We start from the raw sequence: 16,438 nt of genomic DNA on the forward strand, positions 1-16,438 counted from the left end.
GTCATTATCACTACGATTCTTGTATAGATAAAGGAAAGACATGGCCCGATCAGCATGCACCACACTCTCTAGGAATTAGCCTAGAATATACTACATCCGGATATTCCTTTGTATGATTCAGTTTTTCTTCACTCCTAAGCTTCTCAGTGCTTCTGCAGAGTTGCCTGTTACTGACTAGCCACAGACAATGCATTACCTTATTCTGCATTGTCTTACAATGCATTACCTTAGCTAGGACTTTAGGCAACTGGGACTGCTGGAACAGGCTGTACAACATAGACACTGGTTGGTTCCCATTGTAGCTGGAGTCTTCTGTCCCATTCCTGTAAGAATACAGTAAAGAGGAGAAGCCAAGCTCACAGGTGCTCACCTCCTGTTTCAGGTAATGGGCAGCTAGGATATTTATATTCTCCAACCAGCAAGTTTTGTCACGGGTATCTGCTTACTTTCTCCCAAACATTAATCCCGCCCCCAAATGATCCTGGACTCCTGGTGCAAGTCTTTGTATGATCAGATGGATTTAAACATAACCAGAAACATATTTTAAACATAAAATAACCAGAAATGCCTAACTCCTTGGTTCAACTATCATAACCTCTTCCTACACCACTTATTCACATCCTTGGTCATACTCAGAATCTTTTGTCATTCCAAACTACCACACCTATGCCATCCTCTATTTGTACACCCTACTTTCTGGCTGCTTCTGCCCCAATAAGGCCTTTTCTTTGTTTCCATCACTTGTATCTTAGAACTGTTGGTTTCTTCTCATTTGTCAGACTCATTCAGCATAATTACCTTCGCAAACTGGCCTGGGACCTACAATTCATTATTGCAATCACTGCCCTTTGCTTACTCTTTCTTTCTCCATCAACTCCTGGTACCACCTGCAAGTCCACACTCTGATGCTTCAGAAGAGTTCTTCTGGGGATCCTGGCCAGTTTCCACCCTCATCCTCTTTATAGCCTCAAACATGACTTTCCATTGCTCACTGCCTTAATTTTTTTTTTTGTTTGTTTTTGTTTTTGTTTTTTCGAGACAGGGTTTCTCTGTGTAGCCCTGGCTGGCCTCGAACTCAGAAATCCGCCTGCCTCTGCCTCCCGAGTGCTGGGATTAAAGGTGTGCACCACAACACCCGGCTGCACTGCCTTAATTCTTGAATCTTCACCCTGACCTCTCTAATGGGAACATGATGCTCAAGTCTCTCATTTTTTAAGGTCAAGCTTCTCAGCCTTACCTCTCTATTTGCTGCCCCCTTCTCTCCTTTCCTTCCTAAGGTTTTGGAATAGATGGAGCATATTCACTGCCTCTTCCCACAGCATAATTTGCTTCTGTTTCCTGGGCATACCCTCTTATTTATATCACTATTGTTGTTATAACTAATCACTCTACTATAGCCACTACTAGCAATAAGAGCCTCAAAAGGGATCATCTTGTCTAACTTAGCTATGTGGCCCCAGAGCCTAGCACAGTGCTTGATTGATAGGAGGTGCTCAATAAACGAATTATGTCACAAACACTTACTGAGCACCTACTAGGAACCAAGCACTATATCGGCTCTGTTAGAATCCACAACACTTGGCTCCTAGTCCATCACAAAACCCACATTCAAGAACCATTAATTTTCACAGAAACCTTCTCTCTTTGTGAATGCCCACAGCCACTGCTCTGTGCTGGACCCTTCTCACAACAGCCATTCAAATTTTGTTGAATAAGCCTGATAAAACCCAGCAGAACCCAAAAGACTTATTTGAAGATTTGCTTATATACATGGCCATGTGTATGTGTGTTATGGGATCTGACAGCTGACAGAGGGCTTTCTGACCAGCTCAAGGGTAACACATTCACTTGCAACCCTATCTTAACCCAGCTAAACTTTACTAAGCTGCTGCATGACCTCTCCCTGACCCTTTCTTAAGGTTCTCTCAACAAATCTTTGTTTCTAGGTTTTTATCCTCCACCTTCAAACCAGTGAAGAAGGTCTCTTGCTCTTCGACTTAATAGTATGAAGAAATACTAACACTAGCAGTACTGTTGACTTTAGGATCTCACTTCATGCCGTATGCTTCCCTTTGCCATATGGAAGCTACATTTGCTAACTCCACTTCATTCTGCCAGTTGGATCCTATGCCAGTGGTCAGTAAGGATAGAATGTGGTTTTAAATGGTCAGGGAAAGGGTTTGTGGACAAGATCAGGGACACTTTGTGATTATAGTTCAACATATGGAAATGTTCTGGATAAAAATGAAGGTGTGTGTGTGTGTGTGTGTGTGTGTGTGTGTGTGTGTGTGTGTGTGTGTGAGAGAGAGAGAGAGAGAGAGAGAGAGAGTTTTCTTGTTGGAAGCAGGCTGCAGTATATAATGCAATATCAAGAGGTACAAAATTGACTAAGTGTTCTTCTTACTCCTACCAGGTTCTCTCCTCTCAGAGAGTGATCAATGCCCTTCTAAGAATGTTGGATACATATATAAATATTGGCACACCTGTATTCTAGTCACTGACTTAGCATAGTCTAAAACACCATGAGCAGAATGAGCTGATATGTGTAGAAGTGTTAACGAAGTAGCGAATACTCTCTTTCATCCAATATACCCTACTTAAATCTCAACCACCCTTAGTAGCCATTCCCAACTTCTAATCATCTCTTATTGGTACCATGGTCTTCAGTTTTTGGGGTATGGTCATAGCCTGTTTCATATACATTTGGTACAGCTCTATGAATTAATTTTCCCCTTATCTGTCTTTGCATTAGAGTTAGGCCAATTAATAATCCCTGCACCTCCACTGTAGCTAGTTTGGAAAATAATTTTACCTACAACTACTTCTAACCACTTCCATGGCTCATTTGTAACTCTAGCTCTATCTTTCATGTCCACATCGATTCTCATGGGCAATTCTGGGATTTGGAATGAATGTCTACCTAACGGCCTCAAGCATATTAGGTAAAATTAAATGGCCTAAGTACTATAGGAGTTCACTAGTACTTAACAAATATTTGCTCCTTTCTCATCCTCTCTCTGATCTCTCCTCCCCATTTCACCCATTCTCCACATTACACACATATGTGATTCATCAAATGGTGTACAATTAATGAAATATTTCTTATGTTTTTTTTTTTTTATCTATTGAAATCATGATCAGAGCATTAGATCATGGTAACTTACCTGAACCTTAGAGGAAAGTACTAGAAAATTCCAGATATATACATCCCAAAAGAGAACTATTTTCAATGCCTGTTAAAGTCATTGACTTCAGAGTCTAGAGTGGCATCACTATTGAAGCTGAAAAGGTCAATACTTACCCTGTGTTTCAACCCTAAAATTCTACATATCCTTTAAGACTCAGTTTCAACGATGCTTCCTCCTCCTCCTTCTTGCCTTCTAAGAACTGAGACAGTTCATCTATTTTCACAGAAGTCTCAATGAAATTTTTCTGTGCATGGCCAAAGGTGAGTCTGATCTTCCTGGTCTGATCAATACAGTAACACTCCATTGCCCTTGCTAACTCATTATCCCACCTCCTAACACATTCTCAACTACATGAGATGGGTAGCTACCGAAGAGCAGGTTAGTAAGTTCCCTCAACTTGTATGTACTGGATTACACTTAATGTGTTTCACCCTGAAACTGATTTATTTTCAACTTGACCTACTTCAGTGTATATGATGTAAGTATAATTTAATTTTTAACTTATATGTCATCTGCTTTATTTCAATGAAGTTAAAATGTCATCAACTGTATTTTGAGAATAATTTAAGGATTCTGTAAGGCTTTTGTCCTGTTTCTATCCACAGTACATCTGTTCTCCCTCTTAAAAGACTCCTGTATTTTTTTCTATTTTTGTTTTTTCAAGTAACATTATACTAAAGGTGTATAAATATGTAACTGAACATCTGTTTTGCAGAAGACATACTTTGAAGTTCAATTTCTCTGTCATGATGTACTAAAATTTGTACAAGTTTTTGTACAGGCCACCAAGTCACTTCCTATGATTTCGTGCTGACTTAATCCACTGGTAGTATACAAAAGAATGATAAGATCATTGTACTGTGGCCAGCAAGTTCATAAATCTTTTGAAATATGATAGGCAACAACACTGACCTGCCATTGTTACTCCAACTTGAATTCCTTTATCATTAGTAAATGGAAGAGTTGTCCAATAATGTTACCATGCATGATTTGTTTGTCCCTGTCCAGTCATTTAACCTGTGTATTGCTTTAGCTTGCTTTTTGATGGAGATCACATTGTTTCCCTCATAAATTGACATGTAATTTATGTAATCAGCATACTTGATAGTAATCATGCTTCTTGTTATTCATAATTGATAACTTTGATAACAATCTGGCAAACACTATTCTAGTGAATACTGACCCATTATATAAATCTGACTCATTAACAAAATTACTGCCAGCAGCACTGTCACACATGGCTGAAGTTCATGTGATACCCATAGCATCTGTAAGATCTCTCTCAGCCTTCTTAAGCTTAGAAGCACTCAACAGCACTATGCTTGGGGAGTATCTTGAACAGTGATCCATATATATATGGATTGTGGCACTTAACACACCAAGCAGAGATCTTTATTTATAGTGTAAGATTGAAACCAAAAAGCTATAACTGGGCTTCTGCTAAAATCGTATATGGTGGGTGTTCAGTTACTGTATTTATCCAAATATGACCACACAAATAACAGAATTTATCTTGGGTTTATCGATCACTCAGTTGCACCAAATGGCAATTTACAAATCTACAAATCATATAAGGACAAAATACACCTTATTATATTATTGTCTGAGTGCCCAGATGACCACTTATATTTAATGTCATTCATATTTTTATAGAGATTTACATTTTTAATTAGACAAACATGGAACTCTTCCCTTTTGTTATTTTATGTATTTAGTTCATCCAAAGCTGAAATAATGTAGTCATCTACGTTTTGATATATGTGTATATGTGTTTTAGTATTCTAAATATTCTCTTTAATAATAGACCTGAAACTTTATTTGATGGATAGTGTGAAATCATTTGGATAGGTACCAAACTCAAGTTGTAATGACCACAGCATGAGCACTGTGTCCTTCCAGCTCCTGGTGCAGGCTCCTTCAAACACAGGTAGTCCAGTTCTGAAATGTATCAACAATTTCCAGAAAATAGAAAACAAGGAAAAATGGCCTTACCTTTGCTACTCCATGAAGGTGCTGGCTCTTAGGCCACTTGATAGCTGCATTCTAGGGAGCAGCAGGATAACAGGGAAACCAGAACTGATGACTGGCAGGGACTAAGATAGTAAGGCTGCTGATCTTGCCTGGCCACAAAATAGTATCCGAATTCCCTGAAGTGCTTCTACAACTGATTTTTTGCCTCACTGTGAACCTGTTGAATCAGAACATGGATATCTGGGTATCTGGAATCTGCAATGTTTTAAATCATAGTAAACTATATAGAACATGAGGTTTACCACTCAATATTTTTAAATTATACAGTTGAATGGCATTTACCACACTCCCACTGCCTGCAGCTATTCATCCCCTGAGCTCCGTCAGCTTCACAAACTGAAACTTTATACCCATTACACAGAATTCTAATCCTCTCTCTTTCCTCTCCAGCATTAACCACTATTCTACTTTGTCTGCTGAATGTCTATATTCTAGGAAACCCATAGTGTAGAGTCCTACATTTATTTGCTCTTTTGTGTAAAAACAGGTTCACTTCAATGAGAAAATGGTCCATGTGAAAGCGCATCCATGTCTCATACAGGATAACTTATTTTAGAAAACCTTGTATTGCCCAGGGACCTCTGAGGGTCCCAAAACGCTGCCAGAGAGAGAGAACTCACGGAGTCAAAATTTCCTTATCCTAAGAATCTATGTGATAGGACTGGAAGAGATGGCTCGGACATTTGGGCTCTTGCAAAGGACTTCAGTTCAGGTCCTATCTCCCACATTATGTTGCTCACAACTGCCTGGAACTCAGGGTCCAGGGAATCCAATACCCTCTTTGGCACTCTGTTACACAAACTTATTCATAAATCCAGATGCATAGACAGACAGACAGTCAGACAGATAGACACACACACACACACACACATACACACACACTTAAAAATAAATCTTATGAAAACAAAAGAAATTGCAAGCTTATTTACTCTCCCTTCTTCCCCAAATGAGGTTTCCAGAGGCCACCTCTATGTGATATGGCAAAAGAGTAAATGAGGATGACACTAAGGACAGTTACCAAAAATATGAAAGACCACAACTCAATAGATGTTTTATTTGGAAAACATTGTTTCATTTAAAATAGGTTTTGTGAACTGTTTTGAGTTTATTGCACCAGTCCTTGAATTAGTAGATTTTTAAATTCTGTTTTCAGTCCTAACATGATAAATATCAAGAGACAATGGGTATAACGTCATTTCTTCCTGATTGATTATGGGTATAAAGTAGGAAATAAATATCCTACAGACATTGACACAAGCGTAGACTATGTTTATTCCAGGATCAACTAGGTAACTTAATAAGACCCTCTCTCAAAACCAAAATAAAAAGAAGTGAAGTTGTGGCTCAATGGTAGCACTTGTGTAGAAAACATGGGGCCTTTGGTTTGATACACAGTTCTGAAGAAAAAGTAGTGTATGTAAAACCAAATTGAAAGCCAAGTATAATGCCACACACTTGTAATCCCAGAACTCAGGAGGCTGAGGCAGGATGATTACAAGTGAGAGGCCAGCCTGGGCTATATAGCAAGTTCAAGGACAGCCTGAGCTACATAGCAAAACCAAGACTCATATGGGGGCAGAGCTTTTATTTTAACCTTCTTTACAATAAAGGACACAAATTGGCTCAGAATTTTCCTTAAAAGAAGATTCCCAGGTGAAGTTCATGAGTGCCATTGCCACAGCATATCATAATAACTCAGGAATACAGTACATGTGCAGCCAAAGTCAGGGAATTTAGCTTTAATACACACACACACACACATATATAAGGCGGTATTGAGCCACAAAATAAAAATGAACTATTGAAGTCTTAGGATACACCAATGAAAGGACAGTGTCTGGAATGAAGGAGATGGTGGCTTTCCTTTACTCCATCCCATTTCAGAAGTACTGGGTTTAGCTTTAGAGTACCTTATACCAAGAGTGACAAAACCAAAATACTCTGTGTCCACAAAAGGAACAATGAGCTAATAAGGAAGCTGGAATCCAAGGCAAAAGCAGACTTATCAAGCATATTAAGTCTAGAGGCTAATATCTAGAGCTATCAAGTCAGAGAAATGAACAAGTGGATGAACAGCCATCTTGTGGAAGAGATTCTTCTGCTTAGATGAGGTCACGTGTAGGCCCCATGAGGCTTTCTGTACCATCCTCCTGACTAGTAATTCTTATATCTGTTTCTCTAGAAGCAGACACTGTCTGAGCTTCTGCCCTTCCCTGATTCCTTCTATCCAGACTTCCCAGTCACCTTCAACACCACAGGAATAGAATCAATTGTTAGTCCTAATTTTACAAGTAAAGAACCTGGGGCCCAGGAAAATCTTAGTGGATTTTTTTTGTTTGTTTGTTTTTTCGAGACAGGGTTTCTCTGTATAGCCCTGGCTGTCCTGGAACTCACTTTGTAGACCAGGCTGGCCTCGAACTCAGAAATCCACCTGCCTCTGCCTCCCAAGTGCTGGGATTAAAGGCGTGCGCCACCACGCCAGGCTCTTAGTGGATTTCTATCTGGGCTTCAGAAAGGGAATTAGTCCCAATCTGACTGGCGCTGGAGGATAGTTTCTTTACGTTTCTATGATGCTAGCTTATATAATAATCAGGAAGAAATGAAAATGCTACCCTACAGACCTATCTTGTAGCAAGGTTCACGGGGGAATTGGTCTTGCCTCAAAAACAAATGTGTTTAAAGCCAAATTTTCTAGATTATATTTAAAAATTAATTTCTGGCACAATCACAGACAAAATCACTAGGTAGAAAAACTTGGAGAGGTCCCTACCTCTCTCTTGACCACACTTTCCTGATCTTTAATGGGGAGGTCTCCATGTCTTCTTACAGTTGTGCCCTTCCAAGTGTCTATAGAAGACAATGTTCTGGGGGAGGTAAAGACATTATGAATAAGTGCTCATGCCATTTGGCTGTGTAATAGCTCAGCTGTGTTCCAACCTCATCCTCCAGGACCTGCTGGGCTACAGGCTGATCATATATCTTCACAATACTCTCATCAACTCCAGGCACCCAGCCCAACATGACGTATTTATGCACAGACCTGATGCGCCTCTGGCAATATCAGCATGTTACTCAACTGGAGAAGTGATCAGGTAAGAATGAAACCTCTGAGATATATGCAGTACCTCTCCCAGTACCCAAGAGTCTGATGCATCACCCATCCCAGGTTACTTACTAACTGCATGGTCTTGGACAAGTCACAGAAGCTCTTGGAGCCTCGGTTTTCTCATCTGTGAAGAGAAGAGAGGGGGTTAACACACAAGACTACAAATGTTGTTCAGTGGTAGAGTGCTTCCTTCACATGCACCAACCCCAGAGTTCAATCCCCAGCACCAAATAGTTGGTGCCACTGATCATCACTTAAGAGCAGAGGCAGGAGGATCAGAAAAAGTTCAAGGTCATCCTTGGCTACAAAGCAAATCTAAGGCCAACCTGGGTAACATGTTAAAAATGATTAGTAATACATAATTTGCCTGTTATGACAATTCACATCTTTGGCTGAATCAGGCCAACCAATGCCCCACCATGCACCAGCCAAAGAGTACTCAAAGAACTAAGGCTGCATCTGGGGACTCACTAGAACAAATCAGGTGGCTTGTGCTTCCTTCTACTGGGAGCAAATTCCTTCTGACTGAGTGTCTCCAGTCAGCTCTGTAGCAGCTGTCACCCATCACTCTCATTCTGCCTCTTGGGGTCAAATTGTACAGATAAAACCTTCGTTGTCATGACAAGTCTAAAGATGTCAAAAGACAACAGTCCTGTCCTATTTACCCTCTAGGCCCCTTTTCTTCATCTTCATTTTGCCTTGTTATCTTTTTAAAGAGAACCAAGCCCAGTTCTTGAGGTTTGGTTTTACAAATGCTGGTCAAAATAAAAATCAATCGACTCCTGTAATTTTAGAGCCTACACTATCATAAATATCACCTGAGTTTACATTGACTTTTCCTCCTTGGATTCAGCCTTTAGAATTGCAATTTTTTTAAAAAAGAATTTTGTCTGTTTTATAAACCAAGCACAAAATGTCACACTTACCCTTATCAATTTTATGTTGTTATTGTTAGATTATTTTTGTGGTCTAGTAAATTCTTCATAGATTCCTAATTCTGTCTTCCCACTTCAGGAGTGTGCTGTTCTATAGCTCCTCCCAAGACATGAACTAAAATGGAGAAACCAAACCAGAGCCAGGTAGAGCACTGCAGCCTACTGCCAAAGATCTGTCTTTCTAATGGTGACATTCGACATTTTCCCTAGCCCGCTGTGCCTGAAACCTTGCAGCCATTCATTTCCATCCTCGCAATGGCTCACACAGCATTTTAGAGTCACAGGGAGGGTCAGGCCTTCTGAGAAAAAAGCTGAACTAAAGGAAAGGCATTTCTCCATATGCTTCTGCTAATCTCAAAGAGAATGGGTCCTCATCCTCCATACTGAGTGAGAATTCTTACTCCAGGGAAAATACAGATTATAACTGACACCCTTTGTGAATGGTTTCTTCACATACATGGGTGGTTCCGGGAAAAAATAAGTAATGTATATAAATCATCCAAAATGTTTGGCACAAAGTAAGTACTCAATAAAAGATTACCTTAAAAAAAAAAAAAAGACCTATTCAAATCTAACTAGAAGAGCAATGCTGACTCATAGGTCCTCCATCTTGTTCCCGGAGCACCGCAACAAAAAGCTTCGCCATGCTCTTCTTGTCTTACAGACATGTTGTAACCATCAATTTATTAATTGATCTCATCAAAAGGCCACATTTCCTGGCTCCCAATTCTGACCACATAACACAATTCTCCAATGGAAATATTGTGGCTAACACTACACTACATTGATTTTTTTTTTCAAACTGAAGCTCTGCTATTCCTCCTGTCCTACCCCTCAGGCAAGAATGGCAGCATCAGGACAACCACATTCTCAACAGCCCATATCATTGCCCTTCCAGATGACCCTTTACCTGATCCTGCTTTTTATAGGGCCAGTAACAGAACCAGGTAAGGTGACCAAAGCTGGTCTTGAAATCAGATAGTTTACCACATTTTTTATGGCTAAAAGGCAGATTGTGATACCCCCATCCCAGTCACACCCACATCTCTGACACAATCCCCAGCTCCCCGACTCCTGCATCTCCCATCTTGGGCCCCCGTGGTTCATGATGCAGCATACCATATCACAAAGCATCCAGTCACCACAGGCCAGGGTGAAGTCAAGGAAGAAGTGAAGCTGGAATCCAAGAAAGCTGTGAGTGTGTAACACCAGAAGACATTTTACACTGGGTTTCTCCAGTACTGCTTGGGTAATAATCAACAAGTTATCATAAAACAGCAAATATTCTCATATATGTTTTATAGTTTGTAAAAATCTCCATTAAGTAATTTTCCCTTTGATCTTCAACAATGTCCAGTGGTATCATTTGTGGAGAAGCATTAATTAAAAATAATTTATGAAGAAATTATCTGTATCAGGATAAACTATATGCACATACACAAAAATAATCTCTGCCACACAATCCAGATCAATAAAAACAAAAAGGTTGAATGTCAGCTACTTTGCCCCCAAAGGCATGAAACTCTAAGGAAGACTATAAAATATTATAACAAGTCTTAGGAGGTTAATTTACTCAAAGTTCACATAGCAAATAACAGGGATGACACTCAAAGCCTGGGTTATCTGACTAAACCTTCTAATTTTTCCATCTCAATCCTGGGAAGGCCATTCAGCTGCCTTCAGTAAAATGGCCGCCATCCTCCCTTTGGAGAAATGGGCAGTGGCTAACTGAAGCAACCTTCCTAAACATACAGAATCCTAACAAATTCTCCAAACACATATTTATATTAACGATCAACTTCCCTCGCAGGCAGCCAAGTTTCTAGATCATTCTAGAAAAGCTTTCTTTTGCTGCTTCCAAGAAGGGAGCCAGAGAATCACATGCAGCCCCTAGCAGCTGCACCAGCCAGCTCCAACCCCACCCTCCATCTTGCAGCAGTACATCAGTCGTCATCAAGTCATCAGGCCTGCCCACTGTCCCACTGCATCAGAAATGCTGCAGTCTGTGAAAATATCATTGTTTTCATCCTCCATGCTTCAGCCTCAACCTTTTCACTGCACTCCCCACAAAGGGCAGGAACACAGGCACATGACAGAAATCCAGACCACATACGCTAGTTTCTACATCAACCTACAGCCCTGAGGATAACCCATGCCAGGGATGAGAAAAGAGGTACTATTCTCAACCTGCTACTTCCCCAACTACCCTGCTGAAACAGAAATTAGAAAGTGAGCTCCCCAACTCAATTGTAATCAACTCATTCATGCACACCTGTCTTACCTATTGTTATTTGCTATTTCTTCAAAATTGCTCGCTCCCTCCTAATTTAAATGACCAGCTCAGTTAAAGGGGTGAAAGGGTGGCCATTTGTAGACTTGGAACTATCAAAAAGCCTGAGGTGACACACATATAAAGAATGGCCTAGGAGCAGGCCTGCAGAGCCAGACAGCATCACTGCACCACAAATCACCCAGTCTCAGCTCCAGCCTACCAGATGATGTCAGCACCCAGACTGCCTCCTAGACACCTGAATTTAGACTCCCAAACCCTGCATTGCTTCCTAGAAATGCCCTCTCAACCTCTAAAAAAAATTGTTTCTGGTTGCACCAACCTCTTCTGAGCCTTCCCTCTACCAACCCTACTTCCTATATTTTCCTGCTTCCTTAATCAGACTTTTTTCCTTCTCTCAGATTACTTTCAACTTTTATAAATACCTGGCTCCTTGTCTGTACTTGAGTCAGCATAGTATTCAGCCATCTTCCTGGATTTACCGACCTCAGGCTCCAGTTCTGCATAATTAGCTTAAACTGGCTCAAGTGGATTTTAACTGTTCAGAAATTCAATTTTTTTCTTTGTCATAAAAGATCTAAAGAGACCAAGAGCAACTTCTGGCCATTTTCAACCCATTTGCTCCAGTTCACAGCACTCACGCAGAAGTATGGCACTGAGGGGCTCAGGATACCTCAGGAATGAGATGAAGCTGCGTCAAGTCTGCTCAGAAGACCAGTGGGGGACAAAAAGGACCTGATGCTAAGGACCATACCATTAGTAATGGTGATGCTAGAGGGGGAATCAGAAAGAGCCTAATAGTCCATGAGGTAGGATCAAACCACTGTGGACCCCGGGGGAGGGGCTAAAAGCCTGATGCTCAGTGACGCAGTATCTAATCATTCGTGTGAGACAGGAGGGGAAAGATGCTGATGCTCAGCAGATAGGAGCAAACCACTGCAGTGAACAGGGAACCGAGTGGGGATGCTTTAGTGTAAGACACAATCAAATCACTCTAGGTGTTAGCTAGATAACTACCGGGAAAAATAAAAGCAGAAAGGGCCTAATAATCTGTGATACAGGAGCAGGCCACTCTGAAGGTTTAGTAGAAAGGATGCTGTTCTGAGAAGCAGGACCAAACCACTGGGGGAAAGGAGGGGAGCAGAATGAGCTGAAATCTCTTCAAGCAAATTTAATTTCCCCCTAGTGACATAAAGGAAGAGCCAACATTCTGTGAGACAGAATCAGATCCTGTTTCTTGATTTATCATGGGTTCAACATACATTATCTCCTTTGCTCTTTACTCTGTCCTGATAGTTGGATCAGACCATCTTTCCACAAAAGCTTCTGCAGAAATTCTGAGCTGTCCCTCAGGGTTGCTAGGCAACAGTGCAGCAGCTGCCCAGCGAACCTTGCCCTTTTGACATTAACCCCTTAGTTTCTGAATAGAACATAAGATGCATGAAAAATTAGGAACAAGTTGGGGCAATTATCAACACATGGTAGTCAAGGAGGAGTGGCTCGTGTACAAAGACCTAGCAAATATAAACATAGAAGTGAGTGGGTGAGAAATGATGGATACATAGAAGAGAAAACATTTTGATATGGTGGCCATCCTATAGACTTTAAAGAGGAAAACCAATCCCTGGTCAGGCCTTAGACTCTTCCCATGACATCCCTAATCAGTGCCTTTTGAATATCTTTTCTATCTTCTTTTGTAAGGCAGTGGTTGTAATTTCCTGGGAAACAAATTTCATTTTCCTATAACTCTGGTTATCCCTTTTCTATTGGAGCCAAATATTCCCAGTTTGACCCCGTAGTTTCTGTTCTGACCTCTAGAGCAGTAGTTAATAAAGGCAAACTAGAACTCACAGGCCATATCTAACCTACTGTCTATTTTTGTTCAGCTAAGAATGGTCTTGACATTTTAAATAACCCCCTTTTAAAGCAAAGCAAGGGTTTCATGCTTCTTTGGTTATATACACATAGGGTCGTTTTCCTGTCACCAAGACAGAGTTGAATAGGCACATAGAAACCAGGAGTGTTCTCAAAATCATTAACATACTGAATCTCATGAGGGCTGGATTTTTAGCTGGGAAAGACAACTAACCCTATAGCTTGATAGCCTTTCACTTAGAAGATCTCAGATACTTTGGAGACTCTCTGTCAGAGAGTCTTTAAGCCTTGCTCTACATCCACCTTAAGAGACCAGACAGCTGGGAAAGAGGGACCATGCAAACAAACTAGCTCTTTCTGGTTCTGATGCTGCAAGGTCCTTAGCTCCACAATGTGCCTGCCTTCATGGGCTCCGGGCTAAATAACCTGGTCAGGAAGGCAAAGCCCACAGTGATGTCTGCCAGGCATCCAATCTCATTTTCCATGGCCTCTGTTGATCCTGGAGCCAACCTTCAGGCTGGACCCAACAGATTCAGGACGAAAATAGGCGCTTGGCCGGGAAGGCTGGCTTTCCACAAAGTGCTCTTTCCCCCAATGGCCAAAGCAAACGCTGCAGGCTGGGGCTAACAGCCAGCCAGCCGCTCCCCGACCTCTGCCGGCCAGTACCAAGGAGGCCCAGAGTCAACAGTGCATGCATGGGTCTGCTATTTCATTCCTCCTTAAGTACTCCGACATCATATTTCCCTTCAGTAAATCTGAAAAACCAAATAGAACTGAAGGCAGCTCTTGCCTCTAGGAAAAAGTCAGAGATTATTCAAGAGCCTCAACTTCATGATTCAGTCTCTTCAACATCTCAGGTTCTCAGTTTAAACTGGTTGCTTCTGTGTCCTTAAGGGAAGGAAGGATACATACAGGAATGAGCTAACAGCACCCTGTATTCTGGCTGACTCATGAGCCTAACAGAGAATCAAAACAGTCAAAGCAATCATTCTTCCTGAATTAGGTAGCTGGTCTCCCCTCGCTGAGAGGAGAGCTTGGGTAAGGGCCAGAATTCAGATACTGGGTGAGAAGAAGGACATGGAGAAAAGAGAAGGGAAAGCAAAGGAAAAGGAGAGAAAGGCCAGAACGAAACTAAAGAAAAACTTGCTTGCTTGGTTTTGTTCTGCTGTACTGAAGCTTGAACCCAGAGCCTCATAGACACTACTAGGCAATTAGTCTGTCACTGAGTACATTTCCAGACGTCCTTTTACTTTTACTTTTGAAACAGGGTCTAAGTTGCCCAAGATGGCTCAGAACTCAGCCTGTAGCCCAGTCTAGCCGTGAATAATATGATTCTGAATAATATATAAATTGAATATAATACATAATAAATATAAATGTGATCCTCCAGCCTCAGCCTCCAAAGTAGCTGGTTTTATAGGCCCAGCAAAGGCAAGTATGTCTGTCTAGTACATGAAATCTTTTTTTATAACAATGACTTGTGATAAATGGCTGACATAGGGTGGGAGGAGCAAACCTAGAAAATGACACTGCATTACTTATGACATTTTCTTGACTGTTCACATAGAAACTAATCCACTAAAGAACCACTCACTCTCTCTAATGATAATAATCGATACTACCCAGTAACCACCAGTCTGTAATTAATGAGAAATGTGTTCCTGGCAATTTTTTATTTTTAAACTGGTCACCGACATACCCCAGGGTGACAGACAACTCACAAGGTTATTGTAAGATATTTTAAATTTTTGAGGGAAACACACAGCTCATAAACTAGCCCTGTTACCATTTTTTAACACCTAATTGCTCAATAAACACACATGTGACACAGTTCTTTTCACTTAGGGGTGCCATAAAGAAAATTACTGAGGCAATGAGAATACAATGAACCAGAAAGTACTGGGCACTTTTGTATATGCACTGTGTGTATGATTTCATATAATCTCCAGCCGTTATGAGGTTTCCATTTCTTAGATAAAGAAACTAAGGTTCCAAAAGATTAAATCATTTTCCCAGGGTATCCAGGCAAGGGAGAATGTGAGAACCCAGTTGGAGAGACCTCAGAGACTCTTTCCTATTTTTTTATTAAATATTTTCTTTATTTACATTTCAAATGTTATCCCTTTTCCTGATTTTCCCTCCAAAAAACCCCTATACCATCCCCCATAACCCCCTGCTCACCAACCCACTCACTTCCACTTCCATGTTCTGGCATTCCTCTACATTGGGGCATCAAGCCTTCAGGACCAAGGCCTCTCTTCCTGTTGATGTCCAACAAGGCCATCCTCTGCTACATATACAGCTAGAACCATGGGTCCCACCATGTGTTTTCTTTGGTTGGTGGTTTAGGGATTTCTGGGGGTACTGGTTAGTTCATATTGTTGTTCCTGCTATTGGGGATGCAAACTCCTTCAGCTCCTTGGGTCCTTTCTCTAGCTCCATCATTGGGGACTCTGTGCTCAGTCCAATGATTGGCTGTATCCACTTCTGTATTTGTCAGGCACTGGCAGAGCTCTCAGGAGACAACTATATCAGGCTCCTGTCAGCAAGCACTTGTTGGCATCCTCAATGGTGTCTTGATTTGGTAACTGTATATGGGATGGATCCCCAGGTGGGGCAGCAGAGACTGTTTCTTTAACCTATCCACAATATTATTCCTACACAATTAGCTCTAGGCACATTGAAGGAATGTCTTCAAAGGACAAAATGTCCTATGGGCTGTAGAAATACTAGTACTGAGACTGCATTAGTTAGGGAAGCAGAAAACAGGCCTGAGTAGGGCCACAAGCCTCTTCGGGTCTGACCAGCACCTGGGTAGCTAGAGCGCAGGGTCGGCTGACAACCGCCAGCTACCCACGACACCCGCCACAGGATTTTGAGACTTCTGGTGAGTGGAACACAGCTTCTGCTCCAGTCCAATCGCGCGGGACCTGAGACTGCTTTGGTTGGGGAGGCAGAAATCCGGCCTGAGTAGGGCCACAAGCCTCTTCCAGTCTGAACAGCACTGGGGTAG

At 41.4% G+C, this 16,438-nt stretch overlaps 1 long non-coding RNA gene across 1 annotated transcript in view; it reads right to left on the bottom strand.

Annotated features, from left to right (window-relative positions):
* The window catches only part of LOC110287460, a 40,497-nt gene extending 28,259 nt beyond the window's left edge, over positions 1–12,238 (bottom strand). Inside the window, exons 1-5 of the long non-coding RNA XR_003835718.1 lie at positions 11,976–12,238; positions 10,380–10,452; positions 8,395–8,449; positions 7,990–8,083; positions 5,181–5,376 (exon numbers count right to left, since the gene is read on the bottom strand). This is a non-coding gene — a long non-coding RNA (uncharacterized LOC110287460). The remainder of the gene's footprint in view (positions 1–5,180; positions 5,377–7,989; positions 8,084–8,394; positions 8,450–10,379; positions 10,453–11,975) is intronic.
* Positions 12,239–16,438: the final 4,200 nt, after the last annotated feature.

The sequence above is a fragment of the Mus caroli genome, chromosome X (genome assembly GCF_900094665.2).
Source record: "Mus caroli chromosome X, CAROLI_EIJ_v1.1, whole genome shotgun sequence".
Taxonomy (NCBI): Eukaryota; Metazoa; Chordata; class Mammalia; order Rodentia; family Muridae; genus Mus; species Mus caroli.